This window comes from Equus caballus, chromosome 10 (genome assembly GCF_041296265.1).
Source record: "Equus caballus isolate H_3958 breed thoroughbred chromosome 10, TB-T2T, whole genome shotgun sequence".
Classification (NCBI taxonomy): domain Eukaryota; kingdom Metazoa; phylum Chordata; class Mammalia; order Perissodactyla; family Equidae; genus Equus; species Equus caballus.
In genome coordinates, this window is record NC_091693.1 from 86,754,877 (window position 1) to 86,772,093 (window position 17,217).

General features: G+C 42.1%; 1 protein-coding gene across 42 annotated transcripts in view; it reads left to right on the top strand.

Moving 5' to 3' along the window:
• Positions 1-17,217, top strand: part of EYA4 (EYA transcriptional coactivator and phosphatase 4) — a 296,334-nt gene that overhangs the window by 27,740 nt on the left and 251,377 nt on the right. For 23 of the 42 annotated variants that reach the window (XR_002811047.2, XR_002811046.2, XM_023651117.2 and 20 more), the window contains exon 1: positions 11,122-11,550. The exons of 3 other annotated variants lie outside the window; for them this stretch is intronic. The gene's annotated coding sequence lies outside the window, so the exon portion shown is untranslated. Of the gene's footprint in view, positions 1-10,380; positions 10,668-11,097; positions 11,551-17,217 lie in introns of those variants that run through there. 16 more of the 42 variants (XM_070223906.1, XM_070223914.1, XM_070223915.1 and 13 more) reach the window with 7 other exon arrangements.

The following is a 17,217-nucleotide window of genomic DNA, read 5'->3' on the forward strand; positions in this document are numbered from 1 at the left end:
TTCCTAGGTACTGGGTTGAGTAATCCTGTACGAGTTTTAATATGAAAAATCCTTCATCACCACTACCTTAACAGAAATGCTAATAACATTAGAATAACAGATTTGCTGTTTAGTGATTTGAGGAATCTAAGTGAAATACAGATTGAAAAAGAGAAAACAGTATCCTTTATGTTCCATCAAGGATGGCACCAAGGTATAATCTGCTGACTCCTCAACAAGCAGAAAAGCCCAATGAGGAGTTAATCTAGCCAGTTACTCATGGTGCGCAGACCATCGACAGCCATGAGAAGCCAACCATTTCATGTAAGCACACACTTCAAAGTTGCAATGAAATGGAAAAGAAGCTAAAGCAAGTTTTTCTTTGTTTTGAAATACAACCCTCAATGAGGCATTGTTTGCATGTTGAACGAAGTGCATAAACAATGCCTTTGTGGGTTTAATTTGTGAAATGAATGGAAGCCTTGATGAGCTGTGATGTTTGCCATTTGGAAGTAGAAAACTACTTTTCGCTTGACGTGTTCATCTGAGGATTGATGCAAACACGAAATATGTAGGCTCCCCAAATTAGCTTAAAGTTAGATATTTTTCTCAGCAAAAATTTAAATGATAGCACCAAAAAGTGATTGTTTTAAAAGTTATGTGTCATAGGTTATGAAATTTTATGACAAAAATACCCAGTAAAATACTTTTAAATTATCTGATATTAAAAACACAAATGAAAGACTTTCAGTTGTTGACAATGGGTGCTTAAGCCAGGCTCTATTGCGTCCTCAACCTACAGGGCCAGTCCTTGTGTGTTGTGTGTGCATCACTCTTTGTTTTCAGTTTGACAGTCTTTTACGCATCACTGTGATGTGCTCAAGAGGTATTCACATTGTTTTGTTATTTAACATAAATACAAATAAAATAAATATATAATAAAAGTATATTAATAAATAATATTATTAAATAATATATTTAATAAATATATTCACAAGAAATATAAATATAGCTGATCTTTATCGAATATGATAAAGCAGTCACATTATCAAACATAAACATCTTTGAATTTCCTTTTGATCCTAAAAATAAAACTGTAAATGTAAGTCCTGCTTTACTCTAAAAACAGTTATATAAATTTTAAATTAAAAAGCTGTTACACACACATAACACTTGCAGTTTACTCTTATTTGCCAGTTGCAACTTGCTGCTGAGCTGACGTCCACCTTCTGCCGTAGTATTAGAAAAGAGAGTAGGTCACATTCTCTTGGTTCCAGAAACTTGATAACCATGGCAAATAGATCTCACTCACTCCATTTTTGTGGTAATATTCTGAATTATATACGAAAGGAAACGTAACCTAAAAAATTGTTTTATGGATTTCTGATTCTGACCAAAAAATATAAGATGCTACCAAGTATCAGTCTGAAAAATAGCTAGGACAAAAGGGGGACTTCAAAGAGTGAGTCTTGCAAATTATGTTACTTCTCAATTAGTTGCATATTTTTATAAAAGTAATATTGTATTTAGAGGGTTCCTGTTAAAATTTGTCACCCACAGGCGCGATAATACATGTGTTAGGTGCGCAGGGACTTCAGTCCGTGTGGGAAGAGCTGAGGTCTATATTCGACTTCCATTTCTCCAACAATTAATGAGCAGTCACTTCACCTCTGCAACTGGAGTTCTGTAGCCAGAGAAGGAGAAATGTGAGCCAGATGACAACCAAATCTATTTATAAGTTTATAAAATCAATTATTCTATGACAGTGATTATCTTACTGTTATTGAAAAAAGAAAAGAAGTAAATTATCCGGAACTTTTTGGTGGGTTGCTGATAAGAGTAGAGTAAGCACATTAGAGAAACAGTAGAAGGAATTACTTCATAAAAATGAATGATATATTTTTTAAAATGCAAGATTCCTAAAATTCTAGCCCTGGATATACTTTGCCTGGATGACCTTTGCCTCATTTTTTGTTACATAATCTTTCAAAATAGTGTGAACTCTTTGAAAAGCTATTTATTTATTGGCAGCTATTTATTTTATATGGATAAAATATGATTAGAAAACTTACAAGTAGATGAGAAAGAAGAAAGGCGGGGTGGGGCCTCAAATGGCGCAGCGACGGGGCGGATAGAAAAAGACCCACCACCGCAGCCTCTGCCCTCCCTGCAGATGAGTCCCAAAGGGGCTCTAAACTTTTTAGCAGTGAGTCAAAAAGAGAAGCTGAGTCACACAAGCCTCAGTGCCTTCAAGACACAAGCAGCCTGTCATTCTGATGACACTAAGACTTCCTTGTCTGCACAAAAAAGACAGTGTGGGATGCCATGAACTCACTCTCAACCACAGCCTAAGAAGTAGATGGAACGACACTTTCTACCGGCCTGTTCTCACTGTTAGGATTTCTTGTCTTTTTTTTTTTTTTTTAATTATAGCTGTACCAATTAATACAAATGTATCATTCAATGAGATCCAGGCAACACAAGGAGGCTCAGACAGTATGTCTATAGTCCATCTATTAGAGTTACCACTGAGTTCTTCAACACGTCCTTATGTAGTGCCTACCATGTGTAACATTCTATATTGAGCACCATAGACGAGTCAAAGATGAATGAAATGGAGCCTGCCAGCAACCTGCCTCAGTAACCATCGTACTACAGAGACTATTAGCCACACCTAAGACAGATGCAACCATGGAGGACATTTACAAGAAAGACTAAAGATTACCCGTGGCTGGGTGGCCTTGATGCTGAGAGCACAGCAGAGAGCACTGGAAAGACAGGATGGGCCTGGAGACTGGAGGCCCTGGAACGTGGGCATAAAGGTTTATTCCCTCAGAAAATAAAGCAGTGTTATGAACAGAACTGTTGTAAAGTGAGTAATCTGATAGGAGAAGAGGAAAAAGGCTTTAGAAATGGGAAAACCGATTTTATGGCTATGCACATAGTCTGTGTGAGAGTAAATGAGGCAGAGATTAAGTTAGCATTAGCAAAAATACAGGGGAGCAAAGCGAAGGATGGGAGGAACAAGGTGAAGGAATGAAGGGACTTCTGTCCTGTCCGCCTGCAGGTGGCTGAGAGGTTACTGGTGCCCTTAATAGGTTAGGCAACACTGGGAGAGGACTATGCTGTTTGGGGGAGGCTCAAATGGAGAGACGATGGCTTCTGCTTCTGTTGTATTGAGGTATACACAGTCCTAGGGAAAAACATGCTTCACGCTCTAAGGCTGGGTCCAAATGCTACCTTCTTCCTCCCCTCAGCTCGAAGCAACTCTCTCTGCTCTGAACTAAAATAGCCTGTTTCTCAATGTTTCTCTCAAGGAGCTTGACACTTTCTCTCACGCAATAGCTGTTTTAAATGCCCCATTTTCTGCTCTGGACTGAAATGTTCTGGAGTTCCGGGATTGTGCCTGGTTCATCTCTGGACCTCCTTACACGGAGCAAGCATGCTTGAATGCCAGGAGCAGATGCTAAGGAACATCCCCATTCAAGTGAGCAGAGGGGAGTCAAGGAAAGGAGGAAGAAGGGGCGGTCAGAGAGGTGGAGGTGGCCAGGCCAGAGCAGCCCCACAGAAGCCAAGGGAGAAGAAAGTTCCAATGAGGAGCTTGTCTGGAGGGCCACTCACCAGAGAACTGGTCGGTGAACAGGAGGACTGAGAAAATGATTTGACAGTGAGAGAAGAGAGTTTTAGGAATTTGATATCCTGAAACCCAGGATGACAACTAGACATGCCACCAGGTCCTCGAGTTCCTCAGGACTGATGTCCTGGGTGGCTTCAGTCTTGGTAGTGATGAACAATTTTTTGGCAATAGGACCAATTCGGGGAAACAATTATTAAATGTTTATGGGTTTTCTTTCTTTTTTTCTTCATTCAGAACTAAAATAGCTTCATTGGCTCCATTGGGGACAAAGGGTCTATTCTTATAATTTAGACTGCCTCTCGCTTGAAGGGTAATGAGAAGAAGGCTGCAGCGTCTTAACCACTCAAATATGCAGAGGAGGCAGAATTGAGGCGCGACAGCACAGAGGCCTCCCTGCGGCCTGTCTCACACGTGCATAGAGCACTTCAGAGACCACAAAGTTTTTCCCGTGCACTAGTTCGTTTCACCTTGAAATAAAGGAATGCGGGCTCATCCTTTTGTTTCAAATGGGGTAACTGGCTCACTTTAAGCTACAGTCACGTTAGGGGGGGGAGCTGCAGCCCGATCTGTTCATTCAGCTCAGTGCAATATTAATGGGCGAGTACTACGTCCCAGCAGCACGTGAGGCACCGCGCAGAGCGGTCATCCCAAACCCTTCCCCTCCTGCCTTCTTCTAACCCAGCCCTCCCTCTGCCGTCGCGGTGGGCAAGTTGTCCTCAAGCTCCCCACTTGAGCCACGTGTGCTACAATCTCTGTTTTTGTTTTTTTTTTTTTTTTTTTTAACTCATAGACTGCTTTGGAAAGTGTATCATTAAGTTGGGATGGTTTGCCACAGATCCTGAAATGCAGGCCACATGCAGAATGCTTTATATCTCTAGTGTGGAATAGTAAAAAGCAGAATACAAAAGAGGAAAGCTGTTTGGGTCTTAAAGAGTACATTGAATTGCCCAAAGGGGATCCTACATGAGTTGGCATTCTCAAAAGCCTAAGTAAACCCACAGGAGGAAGGGCCCCATCACACTGAACGTTCTTTGCTCTATTGCATTCAGGTTATCAACGGGAGTATTTGGTCGCCCTTCATTTAAGCACCTAATTTTTATTATTTTTAAGTAAATATTTGTCAACTGCTAGATATAAGTTACCGTGCAAGAGAAGGAAAGGAAGGTGCGAGGTTCTGCTTTGCGAGCTCTGCTCTGGGGAGTTCACCGCTGGGTTAAGATGTCTGCACATTATTAAAGAGACATTTGGAACTTACTAGAGATTTTTGACTGAGAGAAGAGCTATACTTTAGAGAAAGAAGAACTCATATCTCTGTCTAATGGAATGGCAGAGAAGAGCCTAGAGGAGGGGATGCCCATGATGACAGAAGAGGCAGATGTGGAACCTGGCCTGGGGAGGCAGCAGTGACAATGAAATGGAAGGACAGATGAAGAGACACTACCAATGCAAAATAATTTTGTGCTGTTGACTTACTGTATTTGAAAGGAAAGGAAGAAGAGTGAAGGACGAATTCAAAGAGTTGAGTCTCGATGAAGGTGGTGCCATCAAGAGGATTAAGTCAACAAGAAGAGCTGGTGGTAGAGGATGGGTGATGCATTCAGCTTTGAGTGTGTTCAGCTTGAGGTGCCAACAGGCCCTGCAGTTGAGGATGCTCGGCCTTCTAGGAACGAGATTGGTGTCCTTGAATTGCCCATTTAGGGGTGAAAGAAGAGATTGGAGAAGTGAATGAAATTCTAAAAGGAGAGAATATAGCGAAGGAAGAGAACAGAACCTATGTCTAGGCGTATATTTTAGTAGAATTAAGAAAAAAAAGGAAAGCTTTGTAGGAACCAGAGAAGTAGCAATCAGAGGATAGAGAGAGGATCATGGAAGCTGAAAGTGGAGAAGGCTGCTCTTGATAATATGAAACGCTTCCCAGAAGCCAAGGGTGATGGAGACTAAGAAATGACCATTAGGAGACCACTGATGATCTGGAAGAGAGCTGTCTCAGTAGAGGGACAGGAGCAGAAGTCAGATTTCTAGGATTTAGTGAGGTTGAGAAATAGATACCCTGAGATACTTATTTGGAGAGGAGTGGTGGCAGAATGAAGGAATCAGGGAGCAGGAAAGCTATTTTAATGTGTGTTGGGGTTGTGGGTGGGGCTGAGAATATACACTTAAAATGGGAAAACATTGTATAAAGAAATTGTTTTTAAATGTTTGTGCTCTACACAACTAGAAGGACCCACAACTAAAAATACACAACTATGTACCGGGCGGCTTTGGGAGAAAAAGGAAAAATAAAAAAAAAATCTTAAAAAAAAAAGTTTGTGCTCTAAAATATAGTGGAAGGAATGGACACTAGAAAACCTTCTTTACAATTTTCAGTGATATTATATTATAATATTTTCATTGAAAAATATTCAGTCTAAATGGATCATTGCAATTTAATCCCCCTAACTTTGATATTGTATAAAAATAAATGGGTACTGGAGTTAACCATTTCAAATGCATTACGTTAAAGTTGTCAAATGGATTTATTTGCCTTCCATAAAATAAAATTCCTCCTTCCACCAATCATTGAATTTTGCATCTGGAGACTTTCAAATTATAATCGGCAGACATTTTCATAAGCAGATAAACATCATAAAGGTATATAATAAAGAGTTGTATAAAAGAAGAGATTATTTGGATCTTTCCTCTTTTGAAGTGTAGATGGTTATAAGCCAATGAAAACGAAAGAACAACAAAGTGACATTGTTCATATTTTGACTGCTATTATGATTTAAAACAGCATTTGAAGTACTTGAGAAATCAGCATTGTTATAGTATGCCAAAAGAATACTATGTGAAGTGAAAATAGAGGAAAAAATTGTATGTAGGTTTGTTAGAATATGGAAGTAGCAGGAGTTGGTGGGAATTTGCAGTGGAGTCAAAACATAATACCACAGAAATAAAAACCAGTAGGACTCATTCTAGGATGCTAATGAGACCACACCTGGAACAATGCATTCACCGGGGGATACCTCTAACAAGAATGAACATCTAGGAAACTGGAAAGAGTTCAGAGACGAGCAATGAGAATGATTAAGGGCTTGGAGAGACTGACTGAAACAAGATTAAAAGGCCTTACATTTGTTTAACGTGGCTAACAGATGACTAAAAGTGGGCACGATATCTGTTTATAAACATCTGAAGGCTGGGTGTAAACAGGGAAGATAGTGTAGAATTGCATAATATGGTACTAGAAGGATTTAACTTGAGAAAAAATGTTAAGAGAGAATTGAAAAGTAAATATAATGAAGCTGTCTCCCCGAGAGTGTGCATTTCCGTTTCTTTAGAGATTCTGCCAAGAATGAGGAAGTTCCGCAAAGAGCCTGGCAGAAGAGAATGACCCAACAGGTCCACTGCAGATCTGATTTCTTCATTTTCACAAACCAGTAGAAACCTTTTTAAGCTTGATCTGTTTGTACAAAATACTCAGAAAGTTTAGAAAACCTGCAGCACAGCCCTTTAGATTCCTGGGCAATCAGGTTTTATCCTCATTGGTTCCGTATGCTCATTGGTAGAGTAGTGGAATAAAACAGTATTAAACCTGGTCTATAAAGATGCTGGTCTCTGAAAGTCCATTCTCTCACAGCTCAAAGGGTTTGCTTTAGAATTTACTAAGAAACAATTGAATGACTTTATTTTTTAAGGATTGTGTATACTTCCAGCTGGAGTTCAAAGGTACACCAACAGGGAGTAACTCAAGAGATCCATCTTGGGATTATTTCTACAAACATTCAGTCTTCTGTTTTCTTTTGTGTTGAATGTAACGTCTTATTCCATTTTTTTAACCTAAGGTTTGTTCTCACTAAAGTGATGGAATGGTTTTCCCTTAAGATTACTTTAAAATGAAATTAAAATAAAAATTACGTTTGGGTTATGAACTCCTACAGGGCTTTGTTTGTTTAATTTGACTCGTATAAAAACCCAATGCGAAAACAGTGCCATGTACGCTTGAAAAATAAACGAATAGTAGATGACAACTGCAGAAGCATCCTGCCCCACAGGGGCTGGTTAAGGGAATTGCTAATAGATGAATCTTTTATTTCCACTGATTTTCACTATAAAGTCACTTTTTTCTCCCCCCACAACAAATGTCCTATCTCAGATGAAGTTGAACCTTTATGGATATTCTGATGGCCTGATTCCTGTCATGTGGGACCTGCTAGTGTTTCTGAATCACTTCCAGAATTTTCCAGCAGATTTCAGACTTCAGCATTTCCCTACAAGTTCTTTCAGGCTCTTCAAACTTCTCCCAAGGATCTACTTTTTCCTCCTCTCTTCACTGCCATGTAGAACTTTGCTGCAGTACCAGCCTGGGCCAACAGATGCTGCCACTTCATGATGGTAACGGTTGGAAAGTTTCTTTTTCGGTGGTTAAGGCCTAAGATGGAGTGTGTATTGAGGGGGGAAGTCAAGGGCGAGGGAGGGCAATGGGAAACTGGTATATTCTCTCAGGAGAGTAATTGGGTTTTTAATTGTGTGCTTATGAATTGCTTGAATTTTACCACAAGACAGACAGTAAGAAAAACAATAAAAAAATAAATTAATTTGGAAAACTTCAACTTCAGATACTTCAAGTATATTTTAGGCAAGAAAATCAACAATTGAATAATAACAAAATTTAAAAAGTAATACCTAAAAGTAACTTGGACTCCACATTTCTCTACCATAAAGGAAAGGGAAGGCTTGAAAACATGTTTTGAGGAGCTGGATGGACAAAAGGAATGTAACTCTTTAAAACAGTGTTTCTCAAACTGTTGTGTCAGATAATTTCAGGTGGTACAGGATAAATCATTTTTATTTCCATAATTTACATTCATTTGTAAGGTCATCTATTCATGGCAAGTTGTATTGACTTTCCATTTTTGACAATTATAAAGTTTCCTTTATCAGATAAACTTCTTTAATAAAAATAGTTTATTTAAAGAAAAATATTCTCAATAATATTACAGGTTATATGGCAATAATTATAAAAGTGGTATTCAACAGAAATGCTGGAAATAATGCCTTGTTTAAACAAGTAATACATTTTTGCCTATGCAAACTTAAAATTCTTTGTTTCCTATGTTCAACTTCCTATGTCAAAGGTGGACTGAAAATGTGACATTTTGTATTGTTCCTAGTGGTATCCACGTAATATATGTATATTTAAGACTAGATGGATTCAAACATAGTAAGAAGCAGCTGAATAACTGATATTATGATGTAATTCTGGTTTTTTGGGGGTAACTTCTGTACACATATTCTTATGATTATGTACGAAAAATTATGTGGGAGTAAAGTAACTTGAAAGCAAGGTCAGTATTGCTGAAAATTTGATTTTGGAAGGGAGTAAAGAAACATGCTAAAAAGCTATATTTGTGTGAACGTTTGCTGTACTGAAGTATGAGTATGAATTTTTATTTTATCCAAATTATACATCTCCTTACCTTTATTTAGAGGTCAAACCAACACATCAGGTTTTCTACCAAAATGAAATTTAAAAAATTGTGGCTTTATGAGGTGACTACTAAATTCAGCATTGTAGTTAATTTTTATAAGATATTTGCTATTGCCATTGAGCACTCTTAGACCCTGAATGATTCGCGAAACATTTAAATTGCATATTTTTCCTGTAACATATACACTGTACTAAAAGTAGTTACTATTTTTCTGCCTACTACCACTAGTAATAATAGCCTCACCGGGTAAGAGGGCTCTTTGGAGTCACACAAACGCAGGTTTGGATCTTATGTCTGCTATTTACTAGCAAGTTGCTACAAATTCGGAGTCAGTTTTCTCACCTATAATATGGGGAAAATAAGATCTGCAAAGTTAATTAAACCTGCCTGTTGCTATTTCCCTCTTACTTCCCTCTATTAATTGGCAGCCTCTCCAGGCCACAGTGTGCTCTAGACCAAACCCATGGCCAGAACCCTTTCTGCCCTGAGAACCAGAAAAGGAAACATTATGCCTGGCAGTGCCTGAGCCCTTCAAAATAAATCTGCAGGGAAGAACGGTGAGTGATGAGAGCCCCATGAGCACCTTCATCGGTTTGAATTTACAACCTCAACTTTTCCATTGCCTGGGAATCATGGCAGATAATGCCCCACTAATTGAGAAATAAATCGAAACTACAAGTATTCACTTTTTGTTTCTGCTTTTGAACTTAGTGTTCACGTCAGTTGCATAAAGATCAAGGCGAAGTAGAGGGTGAAATCTTTTTCTGAACTTTTTACAGAATATACTTTAGTTGATAATATATTTAAACTAAATTTTCTTTGAATAGGAGTAATTTTTACCAGCTAACTTGTAATCCCTCAGGCCACCTCTAAAGCAGTGGGACAGCTGCTTGTAGAATCACAGGTTGGTGTTTAGAGACCACTGGGTTTGTCTTTGGGAAAGTTACTTAGGTTTCTTTGGGCCTCAGTTTCCTCAGCTCTTTTACTGGCTTCAATCACCGTCACAGAGCTGTGAAAATTAAATGAACTTATACATACCATAAGCGACCAGAGTAATGCCTGACAGTAAATTCCCAATAAATTAAAACACTTATAATCAATGTGACAATGAAAGAGGATGCTCCTAAAATAGACAATAGGTTTTAGGAAGAGGGGATTAAGTGGATGCAAAATGTATTGTTTGTTTCTTGGCTCCTTTGCTGGGGCCTCTGGCTGTGATACTCACTCGTGTGCATATAGAATGTTAAACCCTACGCCGGTGCATAAGGCGCAGAAGGCTTATGCATGAAATGTCACTTCAGCAATGTGCCTGGGGAAGCTCTGACGCTGCCCTGGAAGTCAGTCATCGCCGCCTGACCTTTGGGCGTCTGGGAGGGATGCCTATACCTGCGCCCAGCGCTGGAAGGGGCCCAGGCCCTCCCCAGCACAGCCTATCCCCAGACTGCTTGCTCGTTCCCAGCATACATCTTCCCTGAAAAGGGTATTTCCTCCCTTCAAAGAAAGCTCCCCAGTCTGGCGTGAATTGGTTTTTATTTTACGTTGTTGCAAGTAGCGAAGTCCCTTGTGTCTCCACCCTTGGGGTAAGTGGAACGAGTCCGGCAGAGGGCCCGCCGTGGCCCACACGGGGGACGGGGTAGCCGCAGAGTTAGAGACCACTTGGGGGTTGTCCCGCAGAGGCAGGTGGGGACACACAGCGGTTACCCGGTCCGAGGAGGGGAGTGCGGCCGCGGGGCCCTCCCCCAGCCAGGAGGTGGCAGCGGCCGGCGCCAGGCCGGTGGGGGCGGGGTGGGGGCGGCGCGGAGGGCGCGGAGATTACCGCGGCGCCACCGGGGACACCCGGGGCCCCGAGCGGTCCCCACGCGGGACCGCAAACGATGACAAGAGGCAGCCCCCCGAGGTCGAATAAAAAGGAGCCGGTCCCCCGCGCGCCGCCGCCCCCCGCCGCCTGCTCCGAGGTCCCCGGCCGCCCCCAGTGGCCTCGGGCGCCGGCGGCGTCCCCCGCCCCCCCCCGGCGCGCAGGGCGAGGTCGCCGCCGCGGGGCGCACGCCCGGCGCTCCCGGCCTCCGCGCAAAACTTCGGGCCGGCCACGTGAAGTTGTCGCTCCCCTGGCGGAGGGGCCAGAGCTTTGGGGAAGGCTGCGCAGGGCCGGCGGCGGCTGCTGGGCGCGCTCTCCTTTTCTTTCCTCCTGGTTTTTCCTGTCGTCAGCCCGGAGTTTTGGCTCCTCGCCTTTCCTCCTCCCCCTCGGAGCCGGCTTCTCCCCCGCCCCGTTTCTCCCCCACTTGTGTACGCTATTTGTTGGGGGGTGGCCGAAGGGGATGTCCTGTTTTCACCAGAGGCACAGCGCGAAGGGGAAACTTCGACACTGGAAGGAACGAGAATAAATATCTGAATACCGACGCGCGGATCCGCGGCTGGGACGGGCGCTTGAACTTCGGGATCCCGCGGCGGTCCGGGCGGTAGGAGGTGAGTGGCCCTTCTTCGGACCGCCGCCCCGGGGCCCGCCGGGCCGCGGCTTGGAGGGAGCCCGCACCCTCGCCCGGGAAAGCGTGCGCGGCTCCGCCGGGGCGCCGAGCGCGGGGGACCGAGGACGCGCGGCGGGACGGTGTGGGGGCGCCGACTCCCTGCGGGCGCCCCGAGGCGGTATGCCGCCCGCCCGAGGGCCCAGCCGCTGGGACTGCAGCCGTGCACTCTGCCCTGCAGGACACCCCCGGCCCTGAGGGTCCCCGCGGAGCCTGCGTGCCCCTCGGGGGGCCGCGGTGGAGCCCGCGCCGAACCCGGTGCGCAGCTCCGCTTCGGCACTCCGCCCCCGCCGCTCCGAGGCGCGAGCCCTAGGGCCTCCCCTCCATCCCCCTGTGACATTTGTTACTTTGTGATGACTCCCTCGATCAGCCAGGCGCGAGGATGCTGACCGGGTCCCATGGAGGCCCGGCGCCTGGGCTTTCGTGGTGCTGGGTGCATGCCGGTGCTCTCATCCCGCGGCCCGCGCCGGGCTTTGAACGGCGGCCGTCCCGCTTCCATAGCTTCGTGTAGCGTGGCCCGGGTGTCTCCCGCAGCGCGCCAGGGTCCGTGAAATCAGAGGCGCCGTGTCAGAGCAGTCGCGTTCATTGGCTCGGGTCGCGGATGCCATGGAGGGATTATAACTTCTCCGAACCAAGGGACCTGGCTGGGAGAGCAGGTTTCTCTCGTCCCAAGCCTGCTGGGTCGGGGGTGCAGTGGCACGGAAACGGCCCGCTGCTTCGGCGTCGTTACGCGGGGCTGGAAAGCAGACCGTGCGTGTGCTTGTTTTATTTTGCGCCACGCAGCAGCGAGCACTTTCGTTTAGCAGTACTTTAAAGATATTTCTTTTTGTGGATACATTATTCGGAACGGCCTGGAGCTGGCAGGGAATTCGCGGACCGAGGCCCGTGGCAGAGCGCTGGGGAAACCGGAGCAGGGCGCAGTTTAATTTTTGTCGCTTCTTCTCCGTTTGGAGTGGCAGCGCCTCCCCTCACGACCACCTCCCTTTCCCTTCTCTTGGAGGCTGCTGGGGTTTGGGCTTTGGCGAGCGCGTGTGTGGGAGGGTGCTGTTTGGAGACGGGCTTCTCCGCGCGCCCCCTGCGCCTCTCCCCTGCTCCGCCGAGCCGGCAGGCGGTCATTCATGAATCCTAACCCGAGGGCTGCGAGGTGCAGAATAGGGACGGGCGTGTGTTTTGGTTTCAGAGCGGTTCCACGTGGAGCACCTCCGTGTGCGTGTGTGCTGTGTACTTGATCTGTGAGTAGGTAACAGGAGTTTCGTGTTCAAACCCAGTGGGCCGTTGGCCATTAATTTGCTTTCCTGGCTGTCATTACAGACACTTCCAAAATCTGATACCTAAGAGAACCAACAGGTTAGGTTTCACATTAAGAGCTCATACTTAACAGTTTTCTTTCTCCCTTACCCCTTTTGGCTTGGCACCTTGGGATCAACGTAATTGCCGGAGCGAAACATACCTTCTCCAATATGGCATTTTGTTCCTCTTCTCGTCAGCGGCCACTTTTTGCGCCCTCGGGCGTCTGTCAGTTTCCGCGCGGGCTCCTGCGGGACCCAGGTGGGAGCCCTGGGAGCTGAGCGACCGCGGGCTCCCCCTCGACAGCCTCTGAAGTTTCATTTACACGTAGGTGACTGACAGTATTGAAAGCTGACGATGGCTTTTTGTTTGTTGGGTTGTTTTTGTTTTTAGAACCTCGGGACAAGGCTATACTCGATAACCTTTCCCAGGTAGGACTCCTTAAACGGAAACGTTGCCTTTTAAAAAATTTTTGAAAGATTTCTGGCCAGTTTATAGCTGAAGAACCAAAAATTACGAAGGGGAGTGAGGAGGGAATCCTAAAACAAAATATATGATCTGTGGTATGGTGCGTTTCAGGAGACTGCGTTCAAAGGCATTTGTGTATTTTTTAAAATAACATTATCCTAAGTAGCAGTTGTAACAAGAGACTGACTGTTTTGTGTGGAGCTAGACTGCCGGAATCTGATTTTTATGGCAACAATACCAAAGGCAGATATAACTACATCCATTTTTATTGTTATTATAAACCATAAAAATAGTTTGTTCCACCCGATTAAAAGTTGTAAGTCATTCAGAGTTAAACCAAGTTTTAGAAATGACTGCACAAGGTTAAAACCTTTGACGTTACAGCTTTGAAAGTAACATCATTAGATTATCTGGAAACTGTCTCTTTTTTGTGATTATTAGGGATATATCCTTGTCCTTCATGGTAAGTGGAGGTCTAAAATCAGTGTAGTTTTCAAAAGCTTGTTCTCCTTTCTCAATTACTTGAAAATAGTAGACTTGAACATTTTAAGGCCATCATAATTGAGGTGGTTTCACAATGATAACTGAAATAAAAAGACTTACTTGGTTATTCTCTCTTTTGTTAAAGTATTTTATTGGACATTAGAAACTTAATTTTTCCTTTACAAAATGAAAAGCTTTATGTATATGTATATATTCACAGCTAATATTTATTTTAAGTACCATGTTCAAGTTTAAAACTTTAAAAAAATCCCTAAGATTTGTATAAAAAGAAATTAGTTCAAGAACAATCATTATTCTTATTAAGAAATACAGATGCTGCATTCTAGCAGATTTGTAGAAGCTAGTTGGAAAAAATTGTCTTTTCATCAAAGTTTGTTTTTTGAAGGGAGACTGGAAGATGAGTAGTTTGTCATTCTGCTACAATTTATTTTTTCTTGTAAAATAATTGCTTTGAGCTGAAAAAAAAAAAAGAAAAACAAGTTCTCCATTTCTAAGAATTTCCTTTTTATTTATATTGTGATTTGGGGTGTAAATAAATTTTACATAGCCACGAGAAGGAGAGTGTCCAGTTTCATGTTTTCAATCTCTGTTGCAAGCTCTAAATGACTGATGCCGTGTCTAAAAATACATTTATGTGGCTTGGTATTTCATTTAAAAAAATGTATGCACTGACATGAAATTACTCAGAAGTTTTAGTAAAGTAAAATGATAGAAAAAATATAACTATTGTTACAAAAAGTTAGGATTGTGGAAAGTCTACATTTTAACTTTCAAATATTAAAATTAAACTTAATTCACCCAGTGGAACCTCTCACTTTTTATAGAGAATTTAAGAAGAGGGGAGATAATCCTTTTCAAGACTTAGTGAAGTGTTAAGTAATTTAAGAGTGCAAGTATTTATTATGTTTTATCATGATCTTTTTTTTTCTATTAGTTAAATGCAGGAACACTAAACATTCAGTAAAAACAGGCCCCCCTTTATAAGGCGTTTATTCACCATAGTTCTGTATTGCAGCTGCTGATCATATTTCATGGAGCTGTTAAAGCACTTAAAACCTAAAATTAGGTACTGTCTGGTTGTAAATATTTCAGATCACTCATTTAAGAAATAAATAGAGAAGCGTGCTGTCAAAAGTAGAAGACGTTTTGAGTGTTCTCATTGAAGAGCTCAACAAACCTCTATCAAACACCTTGTTATTTTAGTGAGAATATAGTCATGACAGTTTCTTTTTCAAATGGGTATTACTCTTACGTATTCTAAACTCTTACAGTGTGTCTCCCTGCAGAGTATCTTAAACTAATTGTGTTCAGAAATACAGTTGGGGGATTTTATTACAATGGTTACTAGGGGGATGAAATCGACACCATGAGGAGTGGATGACGTTGCAGTGTACCTGCGTCTCTCCTGCATTTTTCCCCGTGAGCTAAGACATGACATGGTCTTTTGGACATCTGTTCTGGAGATGGATGAGATGCAATGGTGTATGTAACTGCAGTATATGTAAGACTGCATTTTATGGTTAGATGTGTTTTCAAGTGGGGGACATTGAACATTCATTAAATTGTACATGGAGCTGAACTTGGCATCGTTTAGTTTGAACTCGAGTGGGAGAAAATAAACAAGCATCACATATTCAAAAGCAGTGCGAGCAACTTTGATTGCTTTGAAGAGGTTTGAAGACTTTGCAAACATTGCTGTCACCTCATTTTGCTGTGGCACCGCAGAGTAGTATCTGCTTTGGTGACACGCCATTTTACTCTTGAAGTTTGTGATTCTTCCCGTGTCCCCCTCCCTGTTTTTCCTGGGAGAGGCACTGAAAATGAATACCACCACCCTCCCTCTCCGTCTTCCAGAAAAAGAGATGAAATGGATTAATTTAAGAATAGAAACCATTTTGAGTTATCAAAACCACATTTCTATGGTGGTTTGAAGCAGTTTCAGTGGGTGCACCTCTGAGTCTGACGGTAACCTTTTCTGTCATTGAAAGGTGCTAATTGAACTTAAGGCACTGACATAATAGTATAGTTTGATATTTGAGACCTTTCAGCACTGCTCTGGCCCTTTTCTCGCCCTGAGATTTCAGTCCATGGCTGATGAAGAATAACACCATATTAAAATGTCAGAGATTCTAATTTTTTTCCCCCATATGAAACATTTTAATACAGCATACTCAGATTTTTAAAGCTTTTATTTATGTACAGTAAGTAAATTTATTTTAATGTACTTCTGGGCCTTGAGAGGAAGACCTCTACATATTATCATGTTAGGATTTTTAAATATAATTTTTTCACACGTAGATTTTTTTGGATTGAAAATTTTAGGCAAAGTCTGATTGCTATGATCATACTTGAACACTTTCAAAATGAAGTTACATTAAACTAATATAGAAGAGCCATCCTGAAATTCCACATCTAAAGTATATATTTTCTTAAGTGTACTCATATCTTAAAGTGTACTCATATCTTACATTTTAAAATGGAAACGGTCAGTTTAGGTTTTGTGTAGTTGTATTTTTCTGTTGTCATTATTTTCATTATCAGTCATTATCATCATCATAACATCACAGCTGACATTTACTGAGGATTTACTTTATGCCAAACACTTTAAAGTATTTGTGTGGCTTCGCTAATTTTAATCTTCTCAACTATGCCATAAGTTAGGTACTTTTGTTATTCCCATTTTACGCACGAGGACGCTGAGCCCCAGTCACTCCGTGATGTGGAGCCAGGATCCAACTCTGTAGTCTGCCCCCAGATGCCTGATCCTTAAATGTTGCACTCGGCAGTTGCTCCCACCAGTGATGCATGAGTCATTTTAGGTGGTACCCAAACAAACATTTTATTTTTGTATTATTAGTTATGTTTTTATTTCTAAGGATATTAGAAAACTGTTAAATTTCATATTAAACTTATAATTTCATGGATAGTATTGTTTAAGATAAAGCCAAAATAATATTGAAGTAAAAATTTTTTTTAAAGCACCTATTTAAAGAAACATATTAAGTAACAGTGAACAAGTGCTTGGCTGAAATAGCCAGAATCATGAAGTTTGGTGGCAGATGACTGAATTTGGAGAAACTTCTACTCCATATTGCTTCCCAAACGTCAAGAACTTAGGACCAGATCTTTTTAATCTTTACCTTATGTGTAAACTTTCCTTTGCTTTAGGAGACTTATCCATTGGTTAGATGTTATCAGTTTTATAGAGATGGTGGTGGTGGTGGTGTTATTTTGAGGCTGAATGCTGGTTACGAATCTCAAATCTGTGTGTTCTGTTGAACCAACTAGTAAGGACTGCGTAATAAATTTCTAGAGACAAGTTTAGATCGCAGTGGGGTCACTCATATTTTGG